Here is a 12,515-nt window from a genome sequence, read left to right on the forward strand (position 1 = left end):
AAAAAAAAAAAAAAAAAAAAAAAGTATGATGCAAGGAGCAGATCCTGTCTTCATGCCTGCATGCTCCTCCTGAAGCAGTGATGCATCTTCTTCCTAAGCAGGAGTGGGATTTGGGGAAGGTGAAACAGAAGCTTGCCTGAGCTGATTCAGTCAGACCCCAGCTATGTATGTAGCTTTATAAAGTTGACTGCTGCAGCGGGATTTTCGGGTTTACCAAATCCTGAAATGAAAACAGACATTTACCTCACATCCTGTGAGTAAGCAAACAGCACTGTCAGGTGGACCACATTCACCTTGCATTTTTATGTTGTCCTGACCTGCCAAACGTACTCCTGTACTCAAACATGGAATGAAATAGTGCTTGCAAGTCTTTTCTGTCATGGTAAAATTGTAGATTAAATCATATTCTTCTTATTCAGAATGGTAACGTCTGCCTGTCTCTCTCTGTATATGTGTGTCTCTCTTCCTATTTTTTTGGGGGGGTTTTGGACTGGGGTGGGGTTGAAATGGGTAAAGACTGAATCTAAGGTTTTGTACTGGTTCATGCTAGACAAGCCTACTTCTCTTGACCTCTGGCCACAGGCCTTCCTTGTTTGGAAGAATGGGGTAGCACAATGAAATGATTTTTATTCTAATATAAGCTTACTATTTTATGAACTTGTCAATGTAAGAAATATAAATCATTCCTCTGCTAGTTTTGGATTCAAATATTTCCTGTTAATTCTTATTATAAAAGCTAATGCCAGACAGTGGTGGTGTATACCTTTAATCCTAGCACTTGGGAGACAGAGGCAGGAGGATCTCTGAGTTTGAGGCCAGCCTGTTCTATAGATTTGAGGTCCAGGGCAGCCAGGGACACACAGAGAAACCCTGTTTAAAAAAAAAAAAAAAACTAATGTAGAATATATGGCTGGAGTCCCATTTTGTAACTTTTTATAGGCTTCAGTTTTTAAAAGTACTGTCTCATTGACTCAAGCTTAACAGTTTTGAGAGTACCACATCATACATTTTTAAAGAGATGGATAGTTATCATTTGGTTTGTATTTACTGATGGTCTCAAATATACAGCTTGTTTTGTTCTATTGATGGAACATTTTAAATATCCAGGCTTTAAAAACAGCAAATGACATAGTATATAAAGGAATGATAAAACCATAGTTCATTTGGCACACTCATCTGGTCGAAATGCATAAACGCTTCTAAAGTGAAGCTTGTTCAGAAAACACAACAAAACAGTTTAACAGAAAGCTCTTGTGAGGAAACCCAACACCTTTCAAACCCCATGTTTGTGCAGCTTGTGCTGTAGAGAGCTCTCAGGTGTTATAGCATAGGGCAGCATGAGAGTCAGAACCTGGGCCAGCACTACCCCCCCCCCCCCCCCCCCCCCCCCCGTCCCAGATGGTTGTTGGACATTAATACAAAAGACACATGTCCCTTCCTCTGCTTTCTACTGCCCATAAAGCCTTCCTTTGTAGCCAGTGCTTATCAGACGTGGCACTCTGTCCTTCCTAGCCTCCCCATGGCCTCGGAGCCCCTCTCTAGGACATTCTGAGCCACAGCGAGTAGTCCAGCCTCCTCTGCGGTTTGGCATTAGAAATGGCAAACTCCAAAGTTAAAAAAAGGCTGTCATTGGAATTTAAGAGATCAACTTACCCCATTTAATTCAAGAGGAATATTGTTTTCTTTTTTTATCAGGCATTCACAATCTTTTAGAGTAGGATAATTCCTTTTTAATTAAAAGTAGAGTCAGATCCCCACATGACCATGAAGTCAGTAATACTTTCATCATTTTTAGTTTTACCAATCACAGCATATAAATTTATTTGGAGAAGTAAGCATTCATATGTGCAGGAGATGTTTATGTACAAATGAATGCAGAACCCCTTTAATGGTTCCCTCACCTAGGACTCCACCCTCACCTAGGACTGGGGTTAGAAATCATTACTTTCTACCCCTTGGTCATTTTTCCTTGGTTTCAGTTACAATTTTAAAGAGTGTTGTGTTAAAAGTAACTGATGTTTCTTTCTAGTTCACAGAGGAGGTCAGTGTTTTATTCCATGTGCTATAGAGTCCCAAGATTCTGTCCAGGCATTGCTTCTAGGAGACCCTTCCTTCCTGTGATGTTACACAGCATAACGCTGCTTGTTGGCTTCAGATATCTATCTGTCTGTCTGTCTGTCTGTCCATCCATCCATCCATCCATCTATCCATCTATTCATCTATCTATGTATAATTTATCTATACTGGAGCTTCCATGAAATATCATGTATGTAAAGGGTTTCACAGCAAGATTGGAAACAAAAGGAAGAGAGGAAGCAACAGCATGAGAAACAGCTGGTAATCTCAGGCTGAATGTAGTACCTGAAGGGTTTAGGGGTTACCCTTCAGACAGTCTTGAAGCCAGTATCTGAGTTGCAGCCACTCTACTTCCCTCTGCCTGCTGCTATTCCTAAGACTGCAGGAGGGTGTAAACTGCCCCTAGCTCCCACTGAGAGTGCCGCAAGCACTTACGTGGAAAGAAACATTGTTTACCTTGGAATGACAGGGAATTCAAACCTATTTCTCTGCTCCAGGCTAGGGTTACAGGGTCTGTGTACCCTACTTGTAAATGTCTGTCTGGTCTGAGAATGGTCTTCTTTCATTGTTTTTAGGGTAAGTGGAGGGCGGTGAAGCTTATAGTTACCTTTAAAATTTTTTTATTTTATTTTTCTAAATAGTGAAGAACTAATACTATATCAAAAAAAAAAAAAAAAAAAATGGCTCTTCTTCCCCCAAGGTGATATGCCTTCCCCATTGTGCTTGTGAGTACTTTGTCTTGTCTGAACTTCAAGCTCAGTTGCTCATTTCTTTCCTGAAGGATTTCAGGCCTCTGCAGGAGCTTCCTACTACTGTCAGGAAATCATCCTGCCTCAGGACTTCAGCATACCTAATGTACTTTGCTCTGCCTTTCCTGCCTGGCAGGCTAGCACAAAGCCAAACATCCCCGGGATGTTCACTCAGATTCCTTGGGTTGTTTACTTCAGGAAACTGACTCTGTACGAGGTCTAGGAGGACACAGGCAGATGTCTAGTGAGGGTTTACAAGAGTGCTGTATTAGGCCATTGCTCTTCAGCAGGTGAGGGGACCACCTCTCCGTGGCTGTTGGTTAATTTACTTTCCTTTGGTGCAGTGTGGGATGATAGTAAAAGCTTTTTCTTTAGATTCTTTCAAATGTTGGTAGAGCCAGGCAGTCCTGGCCCAGGTGGCCTTGGCCACCGGTCAAGGTGACTGGTCTGTTAGCGGTGGTCAACTAACATGCTGCCCTTAGGTAAGAGATTCAGCCTCATTCCCTGTCCTAGTTTAACAGATTTGCCCCAGACCCACCCCGGGCTCACTAACCTGGTTTTTTGTCTACATGGATTGGCCAGTTCAGGCTATTTTTAATAAATGGAGCTCTGTTGTGACCCGGCTTTTCATCTTACTGTTTTCCAAAGCTCAATCATGGCATGGCATGCATCAGTACGTCATTCTTTTTGTTTGTTTGTTGATTGGTTTGTTTGTTTGTTTGTTTATTTGAGAGAGAATCTCATTTTATAACTTGACTGGTCTGGAACTGAAATAGATCGAACTAGCTAGCAGTAAAGGCGTGTGCCGCCATGCCTAGGTAGTACTTTGTTTTGTTTTGTTTTTATTGCAAAGGTATATTCCATTTTATGGACATACCATATCTTGTTTATTTGTGGACATCAGGGTATTTCTACTCATTGGTTCTTTGAATAATACCACATCAGCATTTGCTTAAATTTTGTGTGAACATATGTTTTTGGTTCTCTGGGGTAAGAAGCTAAGTATGGGAGGGTGAGATCACGTGGAGTCTGTGTCTAGCACTTGGGGAACTTCCAAATTGTCCTCAAAAGTTTGACGTACTGCTTTTATTCCCAGTAGCAATGAGTGCAGACCTCTGAGCATCTCAGAGCTTTCTCAAACACCATGCTTTTCTTGTACTTATCCAGTATCTCTTGTCCTTGGGGTGAGGGAGCAGGGTTCTGGATGATAATTTTAGAGGAAATGAAGCAAATCAAAGTCTGATTTTTGCCGATTGGCTCAGCTGAAACTCTGGGAACCTTCAGCCCTGAGCCTAAGAACTTTCCTGTTTGACTACATATGATATTACAAGCAATTTTACTTTTCTGTTTTTTTTCTCCCTGGAGGAAAAAGAAAAGATTTGCCTTTGTTTGAAGCTAGACATGGAGGATTTAAACACACATACGGACCCCTGAGTTATTAAAGTTCCACAAAACATGACTTTGGTTTATTCCAGGAATCATTTTTTAGGACCACTCTCTTGGTGCCTCTCCTCTCCGTTCTCCACTAGACCGTAACTCAAGAGCTGAATCGAGCTCTGTTCAGTGGGTGTTTGGGAAAGAAACAGGGTCTGGATGCTGGTCAGCTGGCTCAGGCTGTCAGCAGGCCAGCTGCAGCACGTTTTTCTGCAGGCAGGAGCCTCTGTAGGCCAAGGGGTGTTCATCTGTCCTGTCTGAGCTCAGGATAACAAGACCTCTGGTGCGGCTCCGTGGTGGTAGACACCAAGGGCAAAGGTGTCAGAAACGCTCAGTACGCTGGCCGGCAGCAGGCCAACCCCTGCTCCCGCACCCTGCACCACCGACCAGGCGGGTAAGCCACAAGGGAAGCACCAAGAAACGTTGTTTCTGATTCACAGATGTGATAACTCCTACTGTCTCCTGGCCACAGTTGATTAGTTTGGACACATGTTGGCAGGAAGCCATGGGTCATTTTGCCTGTTGAAATGACAGCGTAACTGAGAAGGATGGCCTGGGAAGTCAGCCTGTCTGGCATTCCCCTCTGTTTGCATTTGTGCAAAGCTTTCTGAAAGATGGCTTGTTTGGTTTCTGCCGTTTGCTCGTGAAGGAGAGACCCCTTCTGGTTTCTCTCACACCTGGTTTGAGCTGGGTCCTTTCCTATGGCTGGGGTTCAATATACAAGGAGGGCCTAGGAGGGCGGTAATGCACCCACGCCTTCCCAGCCCTATTTTGACCATGTCTCTCTTCAGTACTGCTCTTCTGAGCTCTCCAAAATGTCTCAGGTCAAGAGAAGACAGGTGTCTCCGACTCTACAATAGCCCATCACAGGCCCACTTGCTCAGAATTCTTTGTAGTCACTCTCAGATCAATATCTTGCTGCCATTAGAGGGTTAGTGTGGGACAGCTGCCTGCTAATTAAGATCATGTAGATTACTCCTTTATTATGTCTGTCAGTTCAGTACATCAATTTCAAATCAAATATGAAGTGTTAAATTACTATTAGACTAACAGCTGATGTGTTTTCTGCAGTGTGATTTTCATAGTAATTGATGCATTCAATTGGAAAATAAGTAATCGAATCTTAAACGCACACACACATGTACATGCACACACACGCACACATGCATGCTTGTTTGTGACTTAACTGAAAATGGGCAATACCCTCCCAACCCCTCAAGTAAAAGTTAGTTGCAATTTTTTCTTTTGAACAGATATTTGAAATACAATTCTTCATCTTCCATTGTATTTTACCTGATGATCTTGGGAGAAAATATTGTCTGAATTTGGCAGGTTCTCCTGGGGGTGGGGCCTTTTGTTCCTGGCCACAGTGGGCTCATAGAGGGAGCTGCCTATCCTGCCACACCACAGGCCCATCTTTTTGTGGGTGACAGTGACTGACTTCTGACAGCAGAAGAATTTAGAGTCCTCTGGGGTCAGGCATTACACACAGCTCTGCGTCAGCATGAGTACTGTGTGAGTGGATTCTCTGCACACAGTTCCACCACAGAAAATCTTCCTTTTGTGACTTTTTGACATTCTCACCTCTAATGGGCTTCTGATTAGACCAGAAGCTATGTTAGGAGTCTGAGAGTTGATGCTTTCCACAGAACACACCATCTACGTCATATATTCAAGCTACCACCTTCACGTGGCTATTGAAGGTCTAAACTAATTAGCAGTTCAGCTACTCAGGCACATCAGCCACCTCCCAGATGTTCTGTAGCCAGAGGGGGCCTGGTAGTTGCATACTGTGTTGGGTGGTGTAGAGAGAAAGCATTTTCATGATCATTGAAAGTCCTTTGGGCAGTGCTGACTGTGTGCTCAGCTCTGAAAAAGGTGGATTCGTTATTTTCTCAGTGTTATGACATAACACCTAAAAAAAACAATTTAGGAAAGGGAACATTGCTGATGGTGGAGACATGCACCCATGATCCTATTTAGGGGTAGAAGCAGAGGACGATCAGACATTTAAGATCATCTTTAGCTACATAGTGAGTTCAAAGCCAGCCTGGACTACATGATGGGTTGAGGAAGAAGGAGTTATTGTGAATGTAGGAGTAGGTATTAGTAGTAGATGGTCCCAGGAGAAAACAAAACACGAATGTGTGTGCACACTCACGTGCACACACACATGCACACTCACATACTAATGGCATCATTGTGGGGGCGGTATGGGGGGAGGGGAAGAGACTCACGCTGTGTCAGCAGGAATGTGAAAGGCCTTAGGTGGAGGCTGAGCAGGAATCAAAGGACAGGACTGGAAGCAGAGCTTGCTTAGCTTCAAAAACACTGCACAGGGCCTCACTGTCCCCATCCAGGGCCTGCATCCAAAGGTTCCAAACCTCCCTCCACAGCGCCGACAGCTAGAGTCAGGGTATTTGAAAACATGAGCCTGGGAAGGACATTGCACACATAAAACACAACAGAGGCTTTAGTAAGACGTGAGTCACAGGGGCTCAGACGTCTGCTTGTGTGAGGTTGGGTGCGGAAAGGCTGGTGTCGCTGTGACAGCAATGGACAGTATGTGCATGTGTATGAGCACACACCACGGCCTTCTAGTGCCTTTGCTCTCTGCGCCCCTTTTCACACCCAATTCTATGTATTTCATTAGGCAGTCTTAGTTTTGTTTTCTCCTGGGACCATCCACTGTTTTCTACTGAGACCTGCTCGCATATTCAAATGCAAGTTAAGGGTTCAGAGCCAATGTGCTGATGGTTCCAACTCTGAGGAGTCAACTTATGATTTGCCTCATTTTATTATTGGATTTATTGGGGTACTATATGCTTTCTGTCATTTTGCTTTTTTGCATTTTGTTAGTTTGGCCTGGAGCTTGCTATGTAACTAAGGATGACCTTGAACTCCTAATCGCCATGCCTCCATCTCTCAGATGCTAGGATTTAAATGAGTTTGAAATGTACTGTGACCTCTGGATGTTTCCAAGATGGATTAATTGGATTACAGGTGCAGTCGAGGTTGACTAGCGTGTGTGTAACTAAGTGTTAGAGTCATCATCTCTAACCCTGTGCTAATGAGTGTGGTGACAATAAATTAAAAGGAGGCTGAGATTAGGGCATCACTGTTGCCTTACTTTCTATGGGCACATGCATGCACAAGCTTCACTTGCATCAAATTTGTCTTTTGGAAAGTTAAATTTTATTTTGACTTTAATGAATGCCTGTTGGCTTCCAGTTCTTTGAAGTCTGAATATTTGCTAACTATCTTTATTTACTATGAAATGTGAATTTATAAGTCTGTAAAAAGACTTGGGTACAAACCTCCCCTTTTATCAACTTTCCACACTTGGCTGCCAAGCTATTAACACTTCGGGGTATTTGATGCTCAAGTATTGGAACTGTGTGAAAACCATCTCTCTCTCTCTCTCCTTCTCTCTCTCTCTCTTTCTCCTCCTCTCTCTCTCCTCCTCTCTCTCTCTCTCTCTTTCTCTCTCTCTCTCTCTCTCTCTCTCTCTCACACACACACACACACACACACACACACACACACACACACAGACACAGAGGCTTCTCCTAAGGAAACAGTTCATTCTTGTCTATGTGGAATTCTTTCAGTTTCTCTGGCCTGGGAATTCATACCTGCAGTCTTTCTCATGCTGTTTGATGGTGACTGTGCAAACACTGAATTCTATCTGAATTCCTCTCCAAACTTGGCACTGCTCCACGGCCCACATGTGATTCTGAAGGGGTGTTCATACCCCTGTCCCTACTTTGTCTCCGGCCTGTCTTCAGAAACCTTGTGAGGTTGTATGGGTTGCCCCTCCCCGCCCCCACAGTCTTTCTCCAAGGGTTGGAAGAGTTTTTCCATGGGCCGCAGCCAGTGCTTGATCTCCCCTGTGGTGAGCTTGTGTGACCCTATGTCTCTTACTGTCTTCTTGTCTGGTGAACTCTACAGCAAACATGGTCAGCGTATGTGGTTGTTGTGGTGGTGGTTTTTGCTAACATTTTAAGGTGTTAAATAACTTTTGCTTTGTTTTAGATAATGCCTACGGTTCCCTCATTAGTTATACCTGTCATTGTCTCCAGTGGCTGTTGAATAGTCTGAGTTCTCCAGATAAACAGAGCTAACAAGAAACTGTCCACAAGCCAGGGAACCAGAAAAGGTGTGAATTAGTCCACATCTAAAGACCTGAGAACTAGGGGGCCAGTAGTAGAGGCAATATGGCCTACTTCCTGCTGAATGTAACTTCTGACATTCTCCTATCAATAATTCTGTAGTAACCACATTTCTTGCTCACTAGGGCCAATTGCAAGATTGACAAGGCTCCTACCTAACACAGGGCAGTCACAGTTGCTGCGGAGAGGAGCGTCTGCACCGTGAACCTGTGTCTCCATGATGGCTTCCGGCTGTGCAGCTGCCCTTTGAGTCGTCGTGTTCCCATAAGTAGCCCCTCACCTCTTGCTGCCTTCCCTGGACTACTCACTGCCCGACCCTACCTGCCCTTAGGGACTGGAGGTGAGGTGGTGTGAGTCAGCCACACAGACTCTGGGAGCAGATGAGAAGTGCTGCAGCAAGCTCCTCTAATATCTTCCACCCAAGCCCCATTGGTCCCAAGAAAGCATCTCTTCTAAACAGCAGTTCCGGATTGGCTGGCATTGTCTACGCCAGCAATCCTTGCTCTCTCAGGCAGTCTTCTATTAGGTCCTCCTGCAGGAGATGGGTTTTCATTTGATTAAGGATTCTGTATTAAAGTGATTTTAATACAAAAGGTGTGACAGACCTCTTGCCCTTTCTAAGAGGACCCTCTCTCTAGAGATGTGCAAGAAGGGTGTGAGGTACCTTTTGTAGCCTCGCCTTTGTTCCTTATTTCTGAAAGGAAGCTTTTAGGGAGGAGAGAAGCTCCCTCCAGGTCTCCTTACAGGCCATCTGCGCAGTCTGCCTTCCAGTCACTGTGCACACTTTGACCTAGACACCTGGCTGTGGGAATGGACGCTCTGCCTGTCATGCTCCTGAAGGCTCGTTTGGGATGGCCAGGGACTAGGAGTAGGAATTGCAAGTTCAGTTTGTTCTGACACCCATCATTCTTGTAGTGTTTGTCTCTTCTGGTAAAGACTATGCAGAGAGGTGCAAGGCTTCCGTGTAGGCCTGAAGCCCCTTCATACCTCACCTGGATGGCCCCCAGCTCCCATTTATTCAGAATGACCTTCCTCAGCATCCAGAAGCTGCTCACACTGAAAACTCTTCCACTAAACTTCATCCTGAGGGGAGGGGTGAGTGAAGGGGCTTGTATTTATGCCAGTGCTGGACAGATAGAAGGCATATGTATAGTCAGTATATATTGGGTTTCATAGAGCGCCCCTATGCATGGATGGCCCTCCCTGTTCCAGAGGCGGGCTGTCTGATTGGAGCTCTGAGTCACTTCCACAGTCACTTACTGAGGCAGCCGAGGCAGGGCCATTGTTCCTTCTTAGCCCGGACCCAAATACTTTAGACTTGTAGATCCTTTGGGACAAGTTTTGTTTGTTTGCTTGCTCTGATTTCTGGAGTATCATTGTAGTTATTTGATTTGAAATATTACAGAAACGAAGGAGTAAGTTTTTGTATCTGCCACTGGGAAGAAGGTCTACCCTATAGCTGGAGGTAGCTTAAAACATAGAATGGAGTAATTAGTAGATTACCTTTCCAAAACAAATAATTAGGATTGTGTTCCTTCCCACATTCTTTTCTTACAATTTCAAAGTTAATGAAATCGAAACAGAAAGAACCTTAGCAGTAATACTGAAGTCTTCTACATGTGCAGCCTGATAGGGAAATGTAAGTGCTGTGTCAACTTTGCATCAGCTTCTACTCATCTTTCTTCATGGGAAAAAAAAAAAAAACTCACTGTTTTGTCACTGACAAAAGTCCCAAGATCCAATGGTCTTCCTCAGCCTAAGTTAGATTTTGAGATTTTCAAGCGGAGATAATGTGAGCTTCTCATAAAACTTAGTTATATATACCCCTACCCAGTTGTGCTGTCCCTCTACTAAGCTTACAAGGAAAAAAAAAAAACCTAGATGGAAGAGGAAATTGTATTTCTGCTGCTGGCTGAAGAGGGTTCCGAGCATCGTGTGGCTGTTGATGAAATCTGGGAATTCACTTAACTCAGGCTGTTTAGTCTTCCCACACATTTTGAACAAATGCTGAGAGGAAAATACCTCTGTAGAAGCAGAGGGGCTATTTTTAGATCACTCCTATTTTGGGTTTCATTACTCAGAAATTTTCCCTTAGGGGCCAAGGTCATATTTGTGTACCATGCTTGATGGGTTTTCCTGACTCTCCTACGCATGTACCACAGTCCCCCCAAGTCAGCACATGCCACCATGCACATCAGTTCATCGTCTGAGTAAACCCTGCATCAGCCCTGCCAGCTGTGTTGGACAGCCCTGTGTTGAGCATGTTTGGAGGTCAGGAGGTTAGTTTAGTTTGGATTTGCCTCTGGTTTCAGTAATATGTCTCTCCTGATTCCTAGTGCCAATCTGTTGGCAGAATGGAGTATCGCTTTTTAACTCAAAAAAAAAAAAAAAAAGTAACCTTTCTTATGAGCATTGAAGAGCAAATATTTGTAGCACCAGTTATCTAGTAAGTACTGAAGTGTCCAAATATAAAAATCACAACAAATTTAGTTCTAGATCTAATTGCTTTTTCCTCTCTTAACCACTCATAAATTGGGCAATCTCTGTTCTACACAACTGAATGAGAGTGCTGTGGTAATAGCCTAACAGAGGCGTTAGGGGTGAGGTGACAAAACAACTGGAAACAGACTGATTGGCATCAGCTCATTCCAACTTCCTGTTTTGTAAAGCAGAGGGGATGTCCTTGATTCATGCAGACTCCTGCTTTCTGGAAAAACTGGTCTGTTTGGGGATTTATCTGCTTCCTGAAAGCTTAATTCGATTATGTGGTCCTTAGCAGGAGTGACTCCATTTTGGTGTGGAGAAAGTTTAAGACGCCCTCTTCTACCTTAAGTTTCTTCCTGAGTAATCTAACATACATGTCCTCTATTTAGTCATGGAACTTCATAGCGAAGTCTTTAAGAGTATATAAAACCCTGACTGAAAACTTGCCTCCCACACTGCTGCTTTCAGGAATGGTCAGGGGACAAAGATAAGAACACAATGAAAAAAAAGTCCCACATTTATTTGAAACCTGACTCTTGGTGGAGTCATTCTTTCTTTGAAAGTCAATCTCATAGAAACATTTCTCCATTTGTTTACCCACCAAGAGATGTGTAGTCTTTAGTCCTAAAAACTCTGTAAGAGGTCTGTAAGCTTACTTAATTATGCTCCTTGGTTGAAATGAAGCAGAAGGAGGCCCAACCTGGTGTTGTGGGTCAGATTTTCTTCTGAGAAAGCTCCCAGAGACCCTTTGGTGATGTGTGACTCTGGGCAGTGGTTTCCACCCCCATCAACTACCCTGAATGTTTTTCAACCTATAATTAGCAATTGAATTGAATGAAAAATAGATTTTTATCCACCACCACCCATTTTAATAGTAGAATGTTTGAGGTAATGGAATAATAATATGGGCAGATAAATATAATACCAGTCAACCTAAGCGGCACACCATCCTTGTTTTTAAATTTGAGACCCTGCATTGATTAACTCTTTGACCCTGCAAATAGATTTCAGTTTTGCTATAGATGAAACCAACCACAGGGCAAATCAGTCACTTCAGAGTCCCTTCTGAGAGAACAGGTGTTGGGAAGAGGTCCTTCCCAAGTGCTGAGAGGTGAGTTTCTGTGACCATAGGAAGACCAACTGCTGCTGATAGCCTGTGTCCGCTGCAAGAGTGACTGGGGTAACACAGACAAGTGTTGCTGGGAGGGAAAAAGCACTCCGCTTAGAGGCCCTATCACCAAGCATCATCTTGCTAGAGGCCGTGATATGTTTCCCATGTAACATGGAGTCACTTCTTGGGCTTGGGTTTCATTAAACACTTAAAACAGATTTAACAAAAATTCAGTGGAGATTTCAAAGAGATATGAATTTAAAAAGCGTTCTTATGTGGCATGGGGTGGGGAGCATTCTGTCTCTCCTCGGTATCTGAATTAAGTTTTCCTTGTTGAGCAGCTGTCTGCTTGGCTGCTGAGGGATCTTTTGCACACTAGATCTTTGAAAACTGATGCTGAGGTTAACACAAATTAATTAGCGTGTTTCTAGAAGGTGAGTGGTGAGTGATATAACTGAGCCGGGGGATGGGGGATTGGAGGTGGGGGTG

General features: G+C 43.8%; 1 protein-coding gene across 7 annotated transcripts in view; it reads left to right on the plus strand.

Moving 5' to 3' along the window:
• Daam1 (dishevelled associated activator of morphogenesis 1) overlaps nt 1-12,515 on the plus strand; it is a 150,105-nt gene that overhangs the window by 18,355 nt on the left and 119,235 nt on the right. The window contains exon 2 of one of the 7 annotated variants that reach the window (XM_031356977.1): nt 8,557-8,771. The exons of the other annotated variants lie outside the window; for them this stretch is intronic. The gene's annotated coding sequence lies outside the window, so the exon portion shown is untranslated. The remainder of the gene's footprint in view (nt 1-8,556; nt 8,772-12,515) is intronic. 7 annotated transcript variants of the gene reach the window in all.

Source organism: Mastomys coucha, unplaced genomic scaffold (assembly GCF_008632895.1).
Source record: "Mastomys coucha isolate ucsf_1 unplaced genomic scaffold, UCSF_Mcou_1 pScaffold6, whole genome shotgun sequence".
In the NCBI taxonomy this organism is placed as follows: Eukaryota; Metazoa; Chordata; class Mammalia; order Rodentia; family Muridae; genus Mastomys; species Mastomys coucha.